Raw genomic sequence first — 20,388 nt, forward strand, 5'->3', positions numbered from 1 at the left:
AGTTACTTTTCCTAGTCCACAAAGCTATCAATGGTCATGCTCCTCAGGACCTGTCTGATTGTATCTCACTTTACCCACTAACTTGTTCCGTCCAATCCTCCTTTACACTCAACCTCACTGTCCATACCCTCCATGTGCCTTCTCTTGCTTCCACTCTTTTCCCTACATGCCCCGCTCCACTGGAAACCACTGCATAGAACAAGCAAAGCCAACATAAATGTGTTTATCTTCGAAGTTCAGCTTAAACTTCACTTACTTGCTAAAGAGGGAGCTCCCTCTGCTCCTTCGCCCATCCTCCCTGCCTGACCTCACCACTGCCTCCAGTGCCGTTTAATAATGTTATTCTGTATATTTCAAGAGTACTCCTTTTTAGTTGGAAGCACTTGCCCCCTTAGGTTAAAGTTATCTTTATAAGTCAACTGTTTTTTTTAGGTATCGCGTTGATTCATCCCAAACAGTTTTTTGCGAATAATTTTCTTTCAATTTAATTATTTTGAGAAAACACATCGTAATATTTGGGGGTTGGGGTAAGCAGTTACAAGGGGTCCAGAGGGGGTCTGGGTAGGGTTTATAATGAAGAAAAGGGGGAATACAATTCAATGAGTTTTTTCAAAATAATTTTGTCTAAAAATCTCATGTTGATGTAGGAAGATGGACCTCTCTCCTTATACATACATTTTCTATTTGTTTTATCCCTAGTTATATGTCCCATTTTTATACCCTCATAAACGAGTTCACCACTTGTTCTCATCTTTGTGTTATTGTACAGCCACCCTTCGTGGAAATGCCTCCATCATCTGTAAATGTCTTATAGTAAATCCATTTCTGATCTAAATTGACATCCCTGTTCTTCAAATAAATACAAATAAAATAGAAATACATCCATAGGCGAGTGTCAGTGGCATAAGACAATATTCAACGTAATTAATTTCAAGGATGGAGCAAAGAAGGTTTAATTAAGCTGCTTCTAGACAGGGCTTAAGCCGAGGGTACACGCAGCTGGACAGCGTCCACCCACTATTTTCAGAGGATGGATGCCACCCTCTACCCCGCTGGGTATTTTAGAGGCCTGATGTATAACGAGAAACATTTACTGTCTTTTTTCAATTTATGAATTTACACCAACCTCAGGACTTGAACCTTGGTCGCCAGATTCACAGGCAGGGCACTTTACCGTTACACCATATACCCTGATGAAAAGGAACACACAACCAAGGTGAAACATCATATTTCGGGACTGCATGTTGCAGGGAAAAGAATGGAATTGGTTCTTGGATTTTAAAACATGCACATCTTTTAATGTTTTCATGACACTAGAAGAAAATATACTCTTGGTTTTTTGTTGGGTTGATTTTATGAAAGCAAAATGCCATTCATCCTGTGCAATTTGTACGGTATGCAAAGCCAATTAAATGACATTTGCATATCTCACACTGATATGCTAATTTATGGTGACGTCACATCTCATTTTGTATGTTAATGAGTCTCCCCACCTTTTTTTTAGGACTTGACCCCTTCTTCTAGATTTTATGGAAAAGTTACATTAAGATCATTTATTTGAAATGAAATGTAGCTTTCTTGACTAAATGGTCTGAGCCCAATCTCTCCTTATCCTCACTGTCAACAAATATATTCTGCTGCCACTTAGCAGGAGCCACTGGCCACCCTGGACCACACTGCCTAGAATGAGTTTGGCTCCGAGTCAACCACCATCCGCCGTCTGGTTCACTAACTGTTAACCAAGTACTGTGTATCAATAACAGTTGTGGAAAGTGCATTTTTCTATTAACTGTTGCAAGGCTTTTTAAAGAAGTGGCAAAATATTGTATCTGGGATTACAATTGGCGCTATTTGGTGGAATTGTGAAGTGGATTTTTCACCAAAGAGAAGATATTTGCTATTGTTGGAACATTGGTTAACAACCCTGTACGCTGACTTTGAACTTTCAAGAACTGATTTGAGAAATGTCTTTCTTTGGTTGAACATTAACAGAATTGACCTTGAATCCTGGGGAAGGGAAATCACCCAGGACACTAGAAAGTTGTTCAGAGCCTGTGAATGTTGTTCATGTTATGTTGTATTGCCATATATTTTCTTTGTGTATTTGTTGCTTAGTGTGAGGGCCGGTTATACCATGTTAGAGTGTTTCCCCTTAGCTTTTATTAGGCAGGGCAATCCTCAGCAGAGTAGGTACAGTGAGGCATATTTGAACATATTTTCTTTAATAAAATGGCATATGTTGATAAATCCTCAAACAGTTGTCCACCTCACATAATACCTCAGGGGCAACGTGTTTGTCTTGGAAGCAAAACAACGCAGCGCTACACAGGTTCGAATCCTGATCCCGCGCTTAGAAACCACTCGTTGGTATTAAACGCGTTATGAAAGAACAATTATAGTTATAATTACGGACCCCTCAGAGTACTCATGAACTTGGCAGCACTGAGCTTGTCAATGAGCTCATCTACCTGAGGAATGGGTTGAGCATCTGTCTTTGTGACCCAATTAAGCCCCATGTAGTCAACACAAAAGCAAACTTCAGTCTTTCCACCACTGGTCTTTTTAGGGACCACTACCAATGGGCTAGCCCAGGGCTGTGGGATGGCTCTATCACTCCTAAGCACAACATCATGGAAACGTCCTCCTTGATGGTGTCTGACCGTATCGTACATCCAGTGAATCCTGCTCTTCACCAGCTTACTGTCTCTAGTGTCCACATCATGGATACACCAATTATGCGTGACCTGGAGTCAGCCAAACAGCCCAGAAAACTATCCAGTTAAACAGCGCCACTCTGTAAGTTGCTGTTCTGACAGGTCCTTTGCAAGGTTGACACCTTCAACTGACCCATCTGTGGCTTCAGTGTGCAGGAGGTCTGGGAGGGAATAAGTCTCCTCCTCAGTCTCTCCATCTGTCACGAATGACATGGCTAAGTCATCCCGGCTATAATGGGGTTTTAGCCGATTGACATGAAAGACCTTGCACATCTGGTTAGGCCCTGTCACATCAATGAGATAATTCACCTCACTGACATTTTCCAGCACACAGTAAGGCCCAGTCCTATTGTCCGGAAGGGCACTGGGTTTGACATATTCCATAATCCACACCCACTGGCCTGGAAAACAAACTTTCACTGGCCTTCTGGATGTACCAGTGCTTCATCAGCTCCTGACTGGCCTTGAGATTTTTTGTTGATTGTTCCATGTACTTTGTCATTCTAGACTGAAGGCCAACTACATAGTCCACTACAAATTGTGTGGGGGATGAGGGTTGCCCTCTCATCCCTCTCTCACTAGACTGAGGGGATCTCGTACAGGGTATGCAATAGACATTGTGGGTTAACTGACAAAGGCTTCATGGAACCGCCCGGCTCTTTTGTTAGGCCCTGTGAATGGTGGCAGCGATTAGCATATCAATAGAGGGTACTTCAAATAGGCCCACATCCATGACTGCAGAGGTTAACATATCCAACAACCTTTCATATGTAACAGTGTCAACATGAAACCAGCTCCCGCCCTAAGTATCAATGACAAGGGAACTGTCATGTCTGGGTCTGTTGTTTACAGAAGGCCACCTCGCAAGGGGGACCCCATTCATAAGGTATGCAAATGTGGTTTGCAGGAACCAGAGAGTCTGGTCCCGCTTCAGCTTCAAAGAAGACTTGCCGCTTTAACAGGGACCACACAGTGAGAACCATTAACTAGAGAGACTCTTTGAAAACGACAGGAAGAAGGGTGGGACTTAGTGTCACAAGGGAGTGAGCCCAGAGCTCTTTATTTATTTTATTTATTTATTTTATTTATTTTATTTATTTATAATTTGTATAGCGCACCAAGCCCAGAGGCATTGAGGCACTTTTCTCAAGAGAGGGGTTACAGAGATTGTTTGCAGTGGTCAGAGGTTAGTAAGCTTGCAGTGTTGGCTTACACAGGTGTTCTGTTGCAGACATTACTTACAGAGGTTGTAGACAGTACAGACATACGTTGCAGAATATACATTGAATACATCATGCATTAGGCTATGGTCTATATATTGGTGCATTGAGTTTTCATCTTTGTCATTGAAACATCCTGTTGCATTGCATTTTTTACCTTGACTGGTGATCGAGCAGTTCCATGTAGAGTGTGAGTTGGTTAGGAGAAGGCTATTTGGAGATCATGGAGGTAGTAGGAGCAAGTGCAAGTAACTGAGACTTGTAGGAATCTTGGATAAAGTGTCAGGTTTTGATGCCTTTGCCAAAGGACCAAAGAGATGGGTCCGATCTTAATGCCAGGGGCATGGAGTTCCATTGTTTGGCCGCAATCACAGGGCAGCTGCAGCCTCCAGCTTTTTGTCATTTGAACCTAGGGATGGTGAGGAGGCAAGAGTAGGCTGAGCGGGTGGGTCTGCTAGATTGGGCTTTGGATATTTGTCTGATAAGGTAAATCAGGGCACTATTACAGAGGCATTTGTGGCTTAGTGATAGGGTTTTGAATTTGATGCAATCCCAAACTGGTAGCCAGTGGATGTTGCGTCTGGCTGGGGAGATATGTTCTTTTGTAGGGATGTTGAGGGCAGCTTTGATTGGATTGTTCGGAACTATTTGTAGCTTACTAATGTTTTGGGTGTTGGAGCTCGCAAAGAGGGAGTTACAGTAGTTGATTCTTGATAAGATGAGTGCTCTAACTAGGGTGATGCAGTTGTCCGTAGTTAGGAAGGGCCTGCCGGCAATGATGAGTTTGGAGGTGTAGGCTGCTGCTGAGACAATGGCGTTGACTTGTCTTGTGAGGGAGAGTGTTGAGTCCAGGTAAACACCTAGAGTTTTATCTCGTTTGCAACCGTGATGATGTTGCCATCAATACTGAAGGATTTGTAGGACTGAGGTAGACTGTTTAGTTTAGAATGACTTCCAATGATAAGTAGTTAATTTTTTTCATCATTGAGACAAAGTTCATGTTGGGCCATCCAGGCTTGGATGGTCGAGTACATTTTGTTCAGTGATTTAGTATCGGTATGTGGTTTCCTGTGATCTGTAGGAGTATTTGTGTGTCACCCGCGAAGTTGGTATACATAAGTCCCAATTTGTCTAGGAGGTCGAATAGAGGCTTAGTGAACACGTTCTTCATCGTTGGGGAGGCACAAGAACCTTGGGGGACTCAGCAGGTTACTAAGGCAGGGAGGGCTGCCACAGAGGTGGAGGAAACTCTCATAGTGCGGTTGGAGAGGAAGGATTCAACCCATTTTATGGCATTGGTTGGGAAGGGAGCAGCTAGGACAAGGTGTTGGCATAGTATAGTGTGATTATCTAAGTCGAACATGGCAGATAGGTCGAGAAGGAGGAGAATTGCAAATTACCCCTTGTCTTTGATTTGGTCCATTTGGATTTTGAGGTCCAATAGGGCGGTTTCCGTACTGTGAGCAGGTTGGAAGCATGATTGGCGGAGGCCTAGGAGGTTGTGGGTTTACAAGTATTTTTTAATCTTTAAGCATGCTACTCTGTTGAGTATTTTCAAGAGGAAGGGAACCATTGTGGTAGGTTGGTGGTTGGTCGGGGCCTTAGGGTCCAGTGTAGGTTTTTTGAGCAGGGGGGAGTACCCAGGTTTCTTTCAAGTTTTCCAGTACATTGCTTGAGGATAAGGAACTGTTGAAAGAAGGATTCTGCCATTTTATTTCTGGGGCACACCTTCTTTCTGTTTTAACCCCTCTACCTTTCCTGTTGCAAAGCACTCTAGTTATGACCTCACACATACAGGAGAATGTTGGTAGGGACCCCAGGATTGGTTCCTCAAGGTAGGCTTGGCCTACACCAATCACTGTGGCCCACTGGCTTTAAAAGAGGGCTGAGCCCCTCTTTTGGCAAATCTGAAGACACAGTCTGCCTTACATCTTCCACCTGTGAAGGAAGGTCAAGATATCCAAAGAGGGAAGCAAGATCCCTCCCGTAAACATCACCCAGGGAACAGAGGGAGAAGCAGAACTCAGAGGACCTTCCAGCTGCTCCAGAAATGGAACCCAGTCAGCATACAGCGTGCCCTGCTAGGCTCTGCAGCAAGCTTCATGGATAGTAAGTGCCGGAAGGTCTTACAACCAATGACAAGGTAGCTGCCTGCAACACGCACTACAGATGTGGGCCATCCTCAAAGGATGACACAAGCCCATTGAAGAAGCTGGGAGAAGTGCCCCGATGAGCATCTCGCGACATCCACCTTTAAGGAAAGTTTTGAGCCAGTCGAGTTCCTCGATCCGCAGTCAATGGTAACGCTGACCATTGTCAAGCGTCCATCTCTTAAAGACATCCGAGACATCTCAACCAGTGCTTCAGAACTGCAGATCAGCACCGAGACAATGATTCTTGAGCCCAAGCCACTGTGTAGGCCAGCCTGCAGCCATTTGCCCAGCTTCCCTCGCCAATCCGTCTTGCTGCCTGATTCCCGCAGCTGACTCCCGTTTTTCAACTCTGTCACAGAAGTCTGTAAAGCGGCCTGAAGCCAACTCAAACCTGTAAAGCACCAAGAACACCTACAGCACAAAGTACGTTGTGGCTCTGCCCCCTGGTCCTTCTCAGAAGGTCCCTAGAGACAATTTAAGACCCATTGTTCCCAATGTGTTGAAGCCAAGAAATCTTAAACTGTTGTAGTTATTAACCATACCGACTACCCTCCGGTCAGTATCCAGAGTGCATCCCTTTTCCTTCTTTGAAACTGTCTGTCCTCTGCATTCTCTTACAGGGTGGGTTGTATTTCGTAGTGCTGTTGGACTGTCTGATGTGATATAAATAAAGTACATATTTTTGATACACCCTTGACTGCACCGCCCCTTTTATCATTGGGTAATAATTGTATTTTCGCTGTGCCGCAACTAACCAACAATCCACAACCTTTCAGAGATAAGACTGCCGTTCCATCCACTTTACCAACATTCGACAAGGAGGTTTATAATTTGCTTGTTATTCCAATCTGTTCAGATCCCTTATTGTGTATTAGAGGTGTGGGCCGATGGATGGTTTAGAAACCGATTTTCACCACTGGACCACTGGTACCCCAGAAGTTGATTCCTAACAAAGTCAAAGTGTCACTGATGTAGGGAGACTTGTTGTAGAAGAATGGTGCATTCCGGAGGCCAAGTGAAAGCGTGATATGTATTGTGCAGAAGCTGAGGGGGTAAATGAGGTTGGAGATCCGAGAAGCACAGAAGCAGGGTATTTGAAGGGATGGGCGCAAGGGGGAAGCTGGAAGATGGGGATGCTGGAGAGTGATGGAGAAGTTACACCAAGTTGACACTGTAGGCTATGAGAGAAGGGAAGAAAGCGAGTGAGTAGAAGAAGTGATGAAGGAAAGTCAAGATGCACAATGAAGGGTAGAAGAAATAGGCAAGTGAAGACAATGAAGAAAGGGTGTAGCCTGACACAGGATTGCTGGGTGAGCCGAAATGGAAGAGGTGAATGAGTCGGTGAGAAGAAGCCAGTCATCACCCACACCATAACGTCAGTTAACACAGAACCAGTAAGATAAACACACACATCCTCTCACCGCGCAGCCCAAATCGGATAGAAAAACAACAGTTTTAAGAAAATGTCATTAGTCTGTAATGTAACAAGTGCTTTTATTTATCAAAGAACACTCCCAAAACTATATTAGGTCCACAAAACATTGCATGCTTTGAATGTTCATTTTGACTTCCTCATGATGCGCTGATTGCGATCAACGATCGATTAATCCCAGTCCTCCAATTGTTGTGTGTCCTTATGTTACACCAGCAAAACTTTCTAATGATGCACATGGTGTTCCTTTCGTGCGAAGATATGGATTCGATGCACTTTCAATCGCAAAGCTTTCGTATCAGCATCTTACTAAATCGGAAACAATGACAGGTTGCTCCTTGTCGCTGGCACTGCTAAAGGGCAGATCAGTCCCTGTCTGTCGTCCCACATCACTGTAATGCAGTAAGCTACGTTTAGGCTTATCTGCCATTGTTGATTGAAGAATCCATCCAATGGTAGCTGGAAACTATGGCATTCGCAGAACTGTACAATATATCTGCGTGGATAACAGAATAAAAATATATTTTAGTAGCCATTCTTTAATCGAATATAACCATTTACTGTATAATTCTGCACCGGATGAAACCTAATCATAAACACAATCCACACATAATTAACACACACAACAACATGGGGGAGTATTTGAGACCACGACGTGCATGAAAGGTTAGCGCTGTGAAGTAGGTATAGCTCACAATTTGATGGAGAACCAGATGGATATTGAGAACCACAGACAGATGGCATTATAAAGGAACTGGGAAGATTAGTGATCGAAAAGCGAACCAAGTTCCCTCGGAAAATGTTAAGCCCCCGGCACTTCCACCCCACACAAACTTTATGGTAGCACAATAATGCAGCGTTGACAGCAAACCCGGATATTCCACGGGACAAAGCGGTTTAGATATCACTAGCCTGCATACAGGTTGTGGCTGCGGGTCGTTGATGAATAATCATCACAATGTGCTCCAGCTAACAACCCACAACAAGGCCAGTAAGCAATACTGCCTAAAAAATCAAACTTCTATGCACTCCGCTTTAAACTATACACAAATAACAATTATTACTGGACTTATAAACAAAACGCGAGTTACGCACTCAGTTTTTTATATTGCGTTGTATAAATATAATTCAACATACAACGTATTGTGTCCATTATTTTGGTCAAATCGCACATTCGCACGTCGCTGAATTATTCAATATGGATACAGCACAAATGTTGTTTTTAATCGCAAAAATGTTATGTATAGTTGAACTTACACAATGCTAGGGAGTTCCATTTGCTCTGTCTCATGCAGAGCATCCGCCCCGAACGACATATTGCAGAAATTGAAACTACATTTTCCAAAGTCCACTTTCAATATAGTAAAGGTTATAATTTTTAGGGTATTCGGCACCTTGTGTCCTTCTAGCCTAGCGGTTGCTGACTTTCGCTCGAGGCCAAATAACAACAGCAGCTTGTTTTCAGTGATTTAAGCCAGAGGCGGGTAAGTCTCGATTTTGTGAAAGAATGACACAATAATAAAACAGACCAGACAAGACGTGTCAGTGTGACTTGATTAATTTCTTCCTTTCCAACAAGCAACAGCCCACGACCTGACCTTCACTCCATGGAGAGAAGAGCCCAGCTGACCCACGTGAAATTTGAAATATGCCTGATAAATAAACAAATCGTAGGTTGGCATCCACCAATGGAGCACGGTCATGTATACTGTTTTACCGATCACTAGTGCGGGTTATGACCCTATATGTGATGTCATTACCGATGCTGTGAGCTCTCAAAAGGCAACAACATTCACTCTGGAGTCTCAACGTTCTCGAACAGCAGAGACCTTCCTGATATTTTTTTTATTTGGTACAATTACACCTTGTTATCCCTGCAAGCTATCTCTTGGCTTCTTTCCCTATACGGTTTTATTAATTCTGTTGTGAGCGTAACAGGGGCAGGCTTCAATTGCACGCTGCCTGCTATAATTCATGCATGTCCGCTCGGACTATCCATCGCACCAGAGGCAGCCCTCTCTGACTTCGTGCGAGACAGGTGACATTGCATGTCCATACCAAGTAAGTTGCATTCATGCTCTGACTAGGCCTTGTGCCAATCGGTCATGCAAATGCATAGGGTAAGCAAGGAAGAGCATAAGACAATTTTTTGAAGTTGTTGCCTAACTTTATAGTGCGGCCCAGAGATGTGGGTAGCCTTGTGCTCAACATTGCAGTACTGCGTCAAAGCACACATTCGTGCCGGTGTAGCAAAAAGTGGTACTTTTTGGGAAGGCCGTAGCAAGTCAAGAAGGGGCCTGAGGCAATGAAGAACTGGTTTCCACTATTCAAGTAGGATGTGCCCTTGGCGGCAGATCAGTTTTAAAAAGATGAGAATAGCTGTGGAGCATAGGCTAACGCAGCCAACATCGAATACTGTTATAGGAAATCTGTGCATCAATTATATAGGTTGTGCTGGTCCGAAACCATCAAGTGATGCAAGGTCTTGATCCATGTAGCCAAATGGAGCCATGGGATGGATTTTATGTCTGCGAGGACATGCTTTTTACCCCTTTTAATTACCCTTTCATCACACTTCTTGTCAACGGGACACACTGCCACCTTGTACATATATAAAACAGATACCTTATTGTAACGACTTATTGCATCTGCTATGGGCAGGCTGTTAGGACAATTTTTTTTATCTTCTTACTCAAGCTCTTCGCTCCTCCACCCACAACTCCCTCAGGGTCAGTCACTTCTCCAAGCAACATGTTGATCATTGATCTTTCTTCCACTGGGGCCTCCCTCTGGAACTGCCTCCCTGCCTCTATCGTACCATTTCAGTAATACCATGGATTGTGGGCCCTATCCATTGTACCGCGACACTCAGCAAGAAGGCACATAGTATAATGAACTGAAAAATGCATTTTTCTGCTCTAGTGATACTCATATACTAGGCACAGTATAAACATATAACATTTAATCTAGATAACAGTCATTCTAGGGGAGTTGGACCTTGGGGCGTAATATTCAATTAAAAGTGCTTTTTGGTTCACAGAGTAGGGGAAGCAATTACTCAAACTTGGTATAGGATAACACAGTTACACTCAAGGCAAGTAAAACCGATACTACAAGCAACTGAAAGGCATGTGTAACCTAAGACTCTTTTTGTGTCTGCATAAAACAGACCATATAAAGCAAAACCCAGTGTTACACTGTATGAATGACACAAAGTTATGTCAGCAAAACCTAAGGCAGAGTTTATCTGCACAGGTTTAAAAGCATGTCAGGGGAAGCAAAACCAGGTTATACAAGTATCCTTACAGGAATAATAAACTGAAACCAACACCCTTACTTTTGTGGAAGAGGCACAACCAATTCACAGGTGAGTAAAACAACCTTATATATACTTTCGAGAATAGGATAACATTTCAAAGGTACCTAAACTAAACTTTTATATACTTTGCAGAAAAGTAGGAGCATGGTGTCTTGTGATGTGAGGACAGTTTGAATCCTATAGTGAAGTCTTGGTGGGCCTTTCACATCAGTTGAAGTGTTCAACAATTTACTCCCACCTGCAATTAATGGTACGTTTGTCTGTGTATCTTAAATGTTCCATTTATTTAAAATGAGAAAGGGGATACTAGCTATCACCAAAAGGGATCAAAAGATACTTTCTACCCTTCGCAAACTGTAGTTCTGTCAAGGTTAGCGAGGGAAAGGTTAAAGTGGAGCACCTAGGGCAACCCAGCAACAACAGGCCCTTATTGCCAAAATGCTGCCAAAGAGGATACATTTGAAAAGACAATATGGGCACTATGGAGAGCTATGGGGAGCCCAGAAAATCACACCCATCAAAAGACTAAACTATTCTGTGAGTGTGTAAAAAGGTGCCCACTCATAGAGGAGTAAGAAAAAAAGAATACACCAGCAAAGCAAAAAGTTGTGGAAGTTATGGGGTTGACAGAGGTCAGGTGATTTATCATTACTATGAAAATCTTACCTACCATAGGCCATCATTTGCCATGCACTGCATGTGTGGATGTGGTTTGGGTCTAACAGAGGGTTTGACAGACACCAAGTCTCAGTGTACCTTTGACTGATGGCAAATAGCCATTTCCATAACAGTATTTCTGCCAACCAAATGGGCAGTGCAGCACTGATGTGCTAGGGCAATTCTCTTCTGACATATAGTACCAATAGCAACCACAGACATGTGTCTTCTCGATAGAGGATCAGTAATATAAATGAAAGAAAGGTCAAAGATATAAATTAATGAATCATACACCCAATTAAATTGTCGTAATTAAATACTTTTTAATACATTTTATAGCATTGAAATTGTGAGTGTAAAAGCATTCGATTGTTTCTGTACAATGTCCAAACATTGGAGAACATTTTGAAAATGTTATTTTGAGCAGAATATGAAGACAGCTACAAATCATTTAAATCTGGAAATCAACATTTCAACAAGTTCCGCTTTAGGTGGACAGGGATCGTTTGCAATGTGTTGTGGCATTATATGTGTCCTAGGAACAAAATCATGATCGATTCCATGAGTATGCATGGCCAAAACAGTCAATGTCAGATCTTCAAATTCCATTTCCTGGTATATTGGCCAGGCCACTCATTGGTTGCCTCGTTCTGTAAGGGCCATGAGGTAACGAAGCATCCCGAAGGTTCCTGTAGTTTTCGCTTGTTCCCTCTCAACTTTCTCGTTGTGCACAAGTACATCTAGGGCGTCATTACAAGTTTGGCGGTAGCCTTGCCGGTAAAACTGGCAGGCTGCCGCCAAATTTGCAATTTTTTTCGGCACTCGCAAATGCGCAATTACCGGGTCATTACGGCCCTGCTGGACCCGGTAATTGCCCATTTGCGGGCGCTGGAAAAAAGATGCTCCCCATTCCCATTCGGCCCCATAGGGCCGAATGGGAATGGGGAAGTCGGATGCACCGGCACAGTATTTAACGGGGCCGGTGCATCCGACATGCTGCGCTCGCGGGTGCCTTCCTGCCTGCCAGGTCTGACCTGGTGGGCAGAAAGGCACCCGCAAGCACAACTCTTAGTTTGCTGGTCCGGAAACTATGATAACGTCATGCTTACCGGTACCGTAGTTCCCAAAACGGTAAACTTATAATGAGGCCCCTAGTCTTGTTCTGGCCTCCATGCCGCCTATGCCGAAATGCAACCTTTTGGGCCTGTACTCTAAGCACATATTATGGCACACCTCCAAATCTCCGGTATGACAGAATTCTGTGAGTCCCTTCAGGTGTCTTGAAAATGTTTTATCGTACACGATCAACTCAAAGTGCTTTGTGTGGAGGGGAACATGGCACCAACCACTTCTTCTTGCATCTTTTCTCCTTCAATAAAGGTCCATGTGCACATTCATGGAAATGTTGATTTTCTGTCCATGAGTGTACGCTGGAACAATGGTGCATCAATGAATGCCATTTTTCAAGTTGATTTTCTACAGATCCATCACAAGTTTTGGCGCTCCACCAAAGATGGTTGCTGATGGACTGACACCACTTTAAAATATGTTCCTAACCCTTTTTTTAACCAGCAACTGTAATGTTATTATTGACTGATTTGGCAACGTGCCATACATCAAATTGATGCCGAATGTGTGGAAACGGCTCTCGCATGTCCTGGCCATTGAAACGTACCTGTCAGTGATTATCAGGTCTATTTGCATTGCCCTGGATTCCAGATGTTCGATGGATTTGATGAATAGAATTGTGAACATTTACCTGCATTGCACTTAGACAGAATTGTGAATGATCGCAATGGCCACATTTAGTTAGAATTGTGAACATTATTTTTTTATTATTATTTATTTATTTGTATTAGCAAAGCACACTAACAGCGCACAGGCATCGAGGCACTGTTGCAGAAATTATCTTGTTTGCACATATTTGTTTTAGTTACATAGGTATACTTGGCTCTTGGTTGCAGTGAGCATGAAAACAATATTGCCTAGGTTGCGTAGGTAAATCTTAGTACAGGAACATGATATAGCTCTTGGTTACAGTGAGCGTGATATAGTCCTAGTGTACAGTACAGCAGTAGGCTATGAGAAACAGCCATATTCATAGGGTGAGGAGCTTAGGGGAACAGGAGGGTTTTGATTACTTTCCTAAAAGCAAGGTGAGATTCAACCTTTCTGGCTTGGGGGAGAGTTCCGTTGTGTCGCTGCCAGTACTTCAAAGCTAGATCCTCCTGCTCGCACTCTCCTAGTTTTAGGAACAGAGATCATGTTGGCATAGGCCATTCTGGTGGGTCTGGTGGGTACCTGCTTGACAACTCCTTGAGCTAGTTATAGGGGTGCTTGGTTGTTAACACATTTGTGTGTTAGGGCGACTGTAACAGCCAGACATCAGTGCCCATTGGACGCCATGCGAACACCAAATACCTGGATACAGCGAGGGGCCCGCGGGAAGCAATGAGGTGGACACTGGAGAAGCAAAACTCGAACCTAAACGTACGAGCCGAAAGGAGGAGGAGGAAGACACTGAAGGAAGCAGTCATTTGTGGTCAGGGGCAGACCTGGGTGCCATCCGCGAATTGCATTGCCTGAATGCGCATAGTGGAAACCCTAACGCATGGCCGGTAGTAGGGTTGAGAAGTGGCGTGGATCCTATGGGAAAGGAATGCGGAAACCACGACACAGGCGACCAGACGAAGCAAGGGTCTGCCGGCGTGTGCCGCGTGTACCGCAGCATGAACGACCAACAGGGGGAGGTTGTTGGGCCGAGACGCCACAAATGGGGAACGGAGCAAAGAGAAGCAAAAGAACCGTATAAACTCACACTTGTAAAACAGAGAAAAGAGACCAAAAAGAAGGATATTAGATACTTTATCCTTACCAAAGCTAGGGGCCTCTGACTGTATAAACCCCAATCTTCACCCCGTGGCACATGGCGGGGAGACATCATGGCGACTGGGAGCACGGAAGGAAGGGGGCGGGGCTTGGGAGGGTTTTTATATCCTCGGACATAAGGAGAGACCTGATTGGGTCAAGAGTGGCCAGCCCCTACATAAAGAAAAGAGAGACGAAGGACTGATGGGGAGTTTTCTTTCTTCTTTCAGAATCGGTTTGGAAGCGATGAGACCACAAGTCCATACCAGTGGGCTTACGAAGATTAAACAGAGATTTCTGCCTTACACTCGCAGAAACCCCATCAGAGTCATCTCGGCTGGAAAGAGAATTGATACTTGAATTAATATTTTCTTTTCATTTCTTAAAAAAGTCAATAAAGACTGACTTTTGTTCAACTTACCTACCTAGTCCGAGTGGTCTGTCACAGCGAGGGCTTTAAAGACTATCCTCTCTTTGATGGGGAGCCAGTGAGCTTGCTTTCTGGTATCAGAAATGTGTTCCCTTTAGGAGATGCCAGTGGCTGCCCTAAGCACATTATTCTGGACTATCTGCAGTTTGGAGAGGTTTTTGTTAGAGGTCCCTAGGAAGAGGGCATTACAGTAATCTAATCTGGATCCAATTATGGCTCTTGCAATGGTGAGACAATTTGTCTTCGAGAGATATGGTCTAGCAACGTTGATTAGTTTGGAGTATTAGGCAGAGGTCGAGGCAATGGCAGTGACACCTGACGAGTGGTCAATTGTGAAGGAGCTGTATTGTTTGTCCATTTTCTTAATCGTGGCCGGTGATGCAATTATCAGAAACTCGGTTTTATCCCCATTGAGGCATAACCAGTTTTCTGCCATCCAAGTTTGGATTGTGGAATAGATGGACTCGAGGGTGGCCGAATCGGCTTCATAGTCTCCTGCAAAGGGGATGAGGACCTGTATGTGATGCCCAAGGCGTCCAGGATGTGGAACAGAGGCCTGTTAAAAGGTTATAGAGGGTGGCAGATATGCAAGATCCCTGTGGGACTCCACATTTAATGAAGCTTGGGTGGGCACAGGCTGTGTCAGAAAAGACTTTCATGACCCTTTCCTGAAGAAACAAGGTGACCCAAGCTATGGCTGTAGTGGAGAAGTTAGCGTCAGTGGACAGGTGGTTACAGAGAGTATTGAGATCTACTAAGTCAAATTCTGCTGATAAATCAAGGAGCAGAAGGAGAGCGGGGTTTCCTGCGTCTCTCAGATCGTCCATTTGATTTTTTAAGTCTAGGAGGGCAGTTTCAGTGCCGTGCCCTGGACAGAATCCCGACTGCCTAAGGCCAAGCACATTGTTTGCCTCCAGGAACTTTTGGATTTGCAGGTAGGCTGCCGTGTCAAGAAAGGGACTGTCGTAATGGGTCTATAGTTTTCCGGGAAAGTCAGGTCAAGGGTAGGCTTTTTAAGGAGAGGGGGTGCCCATGCTTCCCTAAGGCTGGTGGGGACATGGCCAGATTGGAAGGAGGCGTTAATGAACGATGTGAGGAAAGGGGCAAGGGGGAAGCGAATGGTTTAATTGAGTTCAGGAGAGTGATAACCTCTTGTTCGCACATGTCCTTAAACTCAAATGATGGGGAGTCACCGCTAACACTGGTCTGTGATTGGGATATCTGGTGACTAAGGGCTTGTTGATGGGCTAGAATTTTGTTCTGGAGCATGTTAAGCTTGTCCAGCATAGCCGTTTGGATTTTATAGCACCAATCTTCATCCTTGTGGAGTGTTGGTGGAGGGGTAGTGTTTCCAACTCCCTGAAGATGGCAAAAATGTCCTTGGTGTCGAATTTTGCATTTGCTATCCTAGAGTTGAATGAGGAAGCTTTTGCTTTAATGATTGCCGTTTTATATTCTTTGGATACAGTCTTGAAGGTAGACTTGGTGACCTCATTCGGGTTTGCTTTCCAATGGGAGAGCGCTGTCCTTTTCTTGGCACTAAGGTCATATAGTTCTTTGGAGAGCCAAGCGTTAGAATGCTTGGTCCACTTGGCCTTTTCCACGGTAAGAGGGGCGGTAGCATCAACTGCCTGAGAAATGGCTGTTTTAAACACTTCAGCAAGAGTGTCTGGGTCACAAACTGGGGGCCTGGAGGGCAGGTACTAACAGGTAAGGTGTAAGCCTTTCTTTAGTTAGTTGCCGGGCACCTCTGGCCATAGCTGCAGGTAGGGGGGTTTGTATGAGTTGGCCCCTAGAGACCTTAATTTCAAACATGATAGTGTGGTGATCAGACCAGGGGATAGGAGAAACGTCAGTGACTCTAATGGAGCAGTCTTTGTGAGCAACCCAGTCGAGGGTGCAGCCTTTGCTATGGGATTATCATTATCCTGCATCGCATCTAGCCAGAATTGTGAATGATAGCAAATGCCACATTTCGATAGAACTGCGAATACTGGCTCACATCAACCCACATGACTCAAATCTAGAAAGTGCCCACTCACTATGATAGTATTGTATCTTTACTAGTCTGCATCGCACCCTTTGAAACTTGGTCTTGTTATATGGATTCAAATCTAGAGGATGCACACTGTGAAGATACTGTGACATATTAACATGCTTAAGAATTGGTCTTGTTTGATTGTTTCACTTCTATAACACTGCTTTAACTCACATCCTGAAGTACCCCTCAGATAGCACTGTGACTCACTTGAAAGCACTACACAATTAGAATTGCTCTGACTCGCTCGACTCACAACTATTAAGGGCCGCCTGAGAAAACTCTGTAATTTATTTACCTATGTTTTAGATCATAACTCAACTCAAACTCCCACCCATATCACTATGCTTTCTCTCCACTCTAACATCATCACTCAATTAGAGTACAGCTATAGCCCTCGATCAATTTCGGCCTAACTGCTCGCATACGAACATTAACACATTAACACCTCATCATTCTAATAAAACATAGCTATATCCCATGACAAACCGGCCTAGCTGCGCACATAAGCGTGCTTGAGGCCAAACACAGCCAGAACCCAGTCTTGGAGTCCACCCGCCAGACTGCACACATTCAAATGATATCAATAACACCACACCTAATGCTAGGATGCAGCTACCATCAGGTAATTACATCTGCTGCTCACATAACTGGTGCACCCAAGCACCCTAAGACACTTTATTCTTTCAAATGACCTGGACTCTGGTCACACTGTCCATCGCCAGCTAGCCTAAAACGTTTGCCAGAGAATGTACTTCCCATTTACAACTGTTCGATTTTCCAGGCTTGACCTTTAGCAGGGAATTAGAATTCCCTTTGATATTTGTAGTACTGGGTTTTAGCAAGGAACTCAACTCCCACAAATTGACAGGAACTGGAAATCTTACTGAAAGTCGACCTGCTGGAAAGCAAAGCAACTGAACATAGTAGATTTTCCCAGCATCGTTTGATCAGGCCAATAAAATGTGTTATAGTGGTGGACACAGCTGGCATGGATTTTCAGGTTAGTGCCTTGTAATACACAAGACACATTCACCAATGGCTCCCTGCATATGTTCCCTCTTAATTTATGGACACATTTCAGCATTTTTACACTCTCTAGTAGACAGCTGTTGAATACATAGTATTTTTGCTCCTTTAAAAGCCAATCGTCCAGCATGAATGTGTTTTGTGAATCGACGGTGGTGGACAAATCCCACAAACTAGGCAAACTGTAGTTGTGATCTTGAGCAAATTCCTCAGTCAATTTTGTTGAAGCTTCAGCCTCTGTTAGTTCAGGCTGTGATATTTGCACATGAATTGGAGAAACAGTTAACATTGAATGTTTTTTGGGTGAAACATTTTTAGATGGTGTAGATTGTGTCAAGGGGTCTGTGAGCAATTGCAATGCATCTTCATTGTCTTCAGTTTCATCTTGTCGAATTGGCACATTGTAGCAATGGTCCATGAAAACTTTGCATGGTACGTAGGTGAGATTCCATTCATTTTCTAGCCACTGGACCCATGCATCACAAGGCTGCTTATTGACTGGACCATGCTGCGCCTCAAATAGTGGGTGGTCCATTGTGAAATCTGTTTGGTAAGCAACATCTTTGGTTTCATTTGTTGTCTGAATCTTCATACTTCTCTTCCTTATGGGCCTCTAAAAGATGTGTAGAATAACATGCTCAATGTATAGCACACATACAGCAGATACAATTTTAAAATTAAAAATCTAATATGAATAAAATATCTGCTTAAAAACTTCTCCAAAACAAACATGTTCACATAAACACTACTTTAACTCACATCCTGAAGTACCCCTCAGATAGCACTGTGACTCACTTGAAAGCACTACACAATTAGAATTGCTCTGACTTGCTCGACTCAACTATTAAGGGCCGCCTGAGAAAACTCTGTAATTTATTTACCTATGTTTTAGATCATAACTCAACTCAAACTCCCACCCATATCACTATGCTTTCTCTATACTGCATTGCACAGCAGATACAATTTTAAAATTAAAAATCTAATATGAATAAAATATCTGCTTAAAAACCTCTCCAAAACAAACATGTTCATTCTTTAGCCTTGTTTTCTTAATTTACTTCAAAACCATGGGCTTCTCTTTGTTCTAATTACACACCTTGTGTACATTCCTTGAATAGAATATTCATTAAAAAAAGAAATGTCAATCATACTGGAAATTAAAATCTTTCATCGCACAGAGCACTTACAAAGTACTACGAAATGATTAGAACCATATACTACAAGGTTTGTTGTCGCAACACAAATAGAACATTCATATGAACATACCCTCGAAAACAGTGTACGTGATTTGGTTATAATATACATTTCAGAGTTGACCTGATAACCTTCCGAGATGACACATGTACTTGATCTGAGATCACCGTGCAAAACATACGGATTGTAATGTCGCCTTCAAAAGTAGTTTGCTTTGCAATGTTTTTTTTTAATCTATTCTGCATTAGGGAGGAAGTGTAACGTTAGAACCAAAAACAAAAAAGTTTGAAACAGTGCAAGCTTACATGCATTTCAGTCCAAAAAAGGAATATCCTGTGTAGGATTTACTTTCATTCTTGCAAGGGAACTGTAAGTATGCATACCTCATACTCTGGACCTGTTGCAAAGGAGGAAGTGATTGTAGTCAAAGTTCCAGCATCCTCCTATAACACAGTACTTGTTTTAGCACGAATGTAAACAGAAAAATGGAAATGAAACAATGACATGCAGACGATGGTACACACAAAGAGACACCCATGCATACCACTTAGTGTAAATAACCAATACTATACATAAAAATATTAAATTCTTTTGAAATTCCTAGCATAACACATTCTCGCAAAGGACCAGTACAATATAATTACTTGATAGGCGAGTGAGCTTGATGTGGACTCCGGAAAAGTAATTGATGCAGAATCTTGCTCCTTCATTTTCAGTACATTGTCAGAAAGTAGTACAAGGAAAGATTATAGTATTAGATATGTGGGCCGATCCAAGACTCAAAAATATCTCTTTGTGCTTGTCGGTAGGGCTCACCATTGGGATACTAGACCGGTCAGTGGTTTCATCACTTGTGAGGGACTGTGCTTGCATCAGTGTGCTCTACGAAAAAAAGGGATATGTCAAGCAACAGATTTCAAAGACATTATGTGACTTTTAAAGGGCACTATGGCATTGTTTACTAATGGTCTCAATTCTCTGATTTATTAGAGGCTCCAGAAAGCAGGGACAGATGTTGTACAGTAAAGCAAAACATTTTAAAATTCAATTGAATCTGGTAACTATGGAAACTTTAGCAAGACAAATTTTAAGTAAATATACACGGAAAGCTCTAATACGTTCATGAAATTACCTTTTCAATACACTATCTTAAACAGAGAGATCACAGAGAATACTTATTCAGGCAGACCATAGTTCTCCATACCAACAAACATAATTAATTCATCGCCCAGGAGTCACCTGAGCCAGAGTGTGTGGAAATTAAGTTGGAATTGCATTTGGAAGCAATTTCCGAAGATTTCTGGGTCAAAGTTTTTTATGTACTTCGATTGTTC

Source organism: Ambystoma mexicanum, chromosome 6p, assembly GCF_040938575.1.
Source record: "Ambystoma mexicanum isolate Mex_15411 chromosome 6p, UKY_AmexF1_1, whole genome shotgun sequence".
NCBI classification, from domain to species: Eukaryota; Metazoa; Chordata; class Amphibia; order Caudata; family Ambystomatidae; genus Ambystoma; species Ambystoma mexicanum.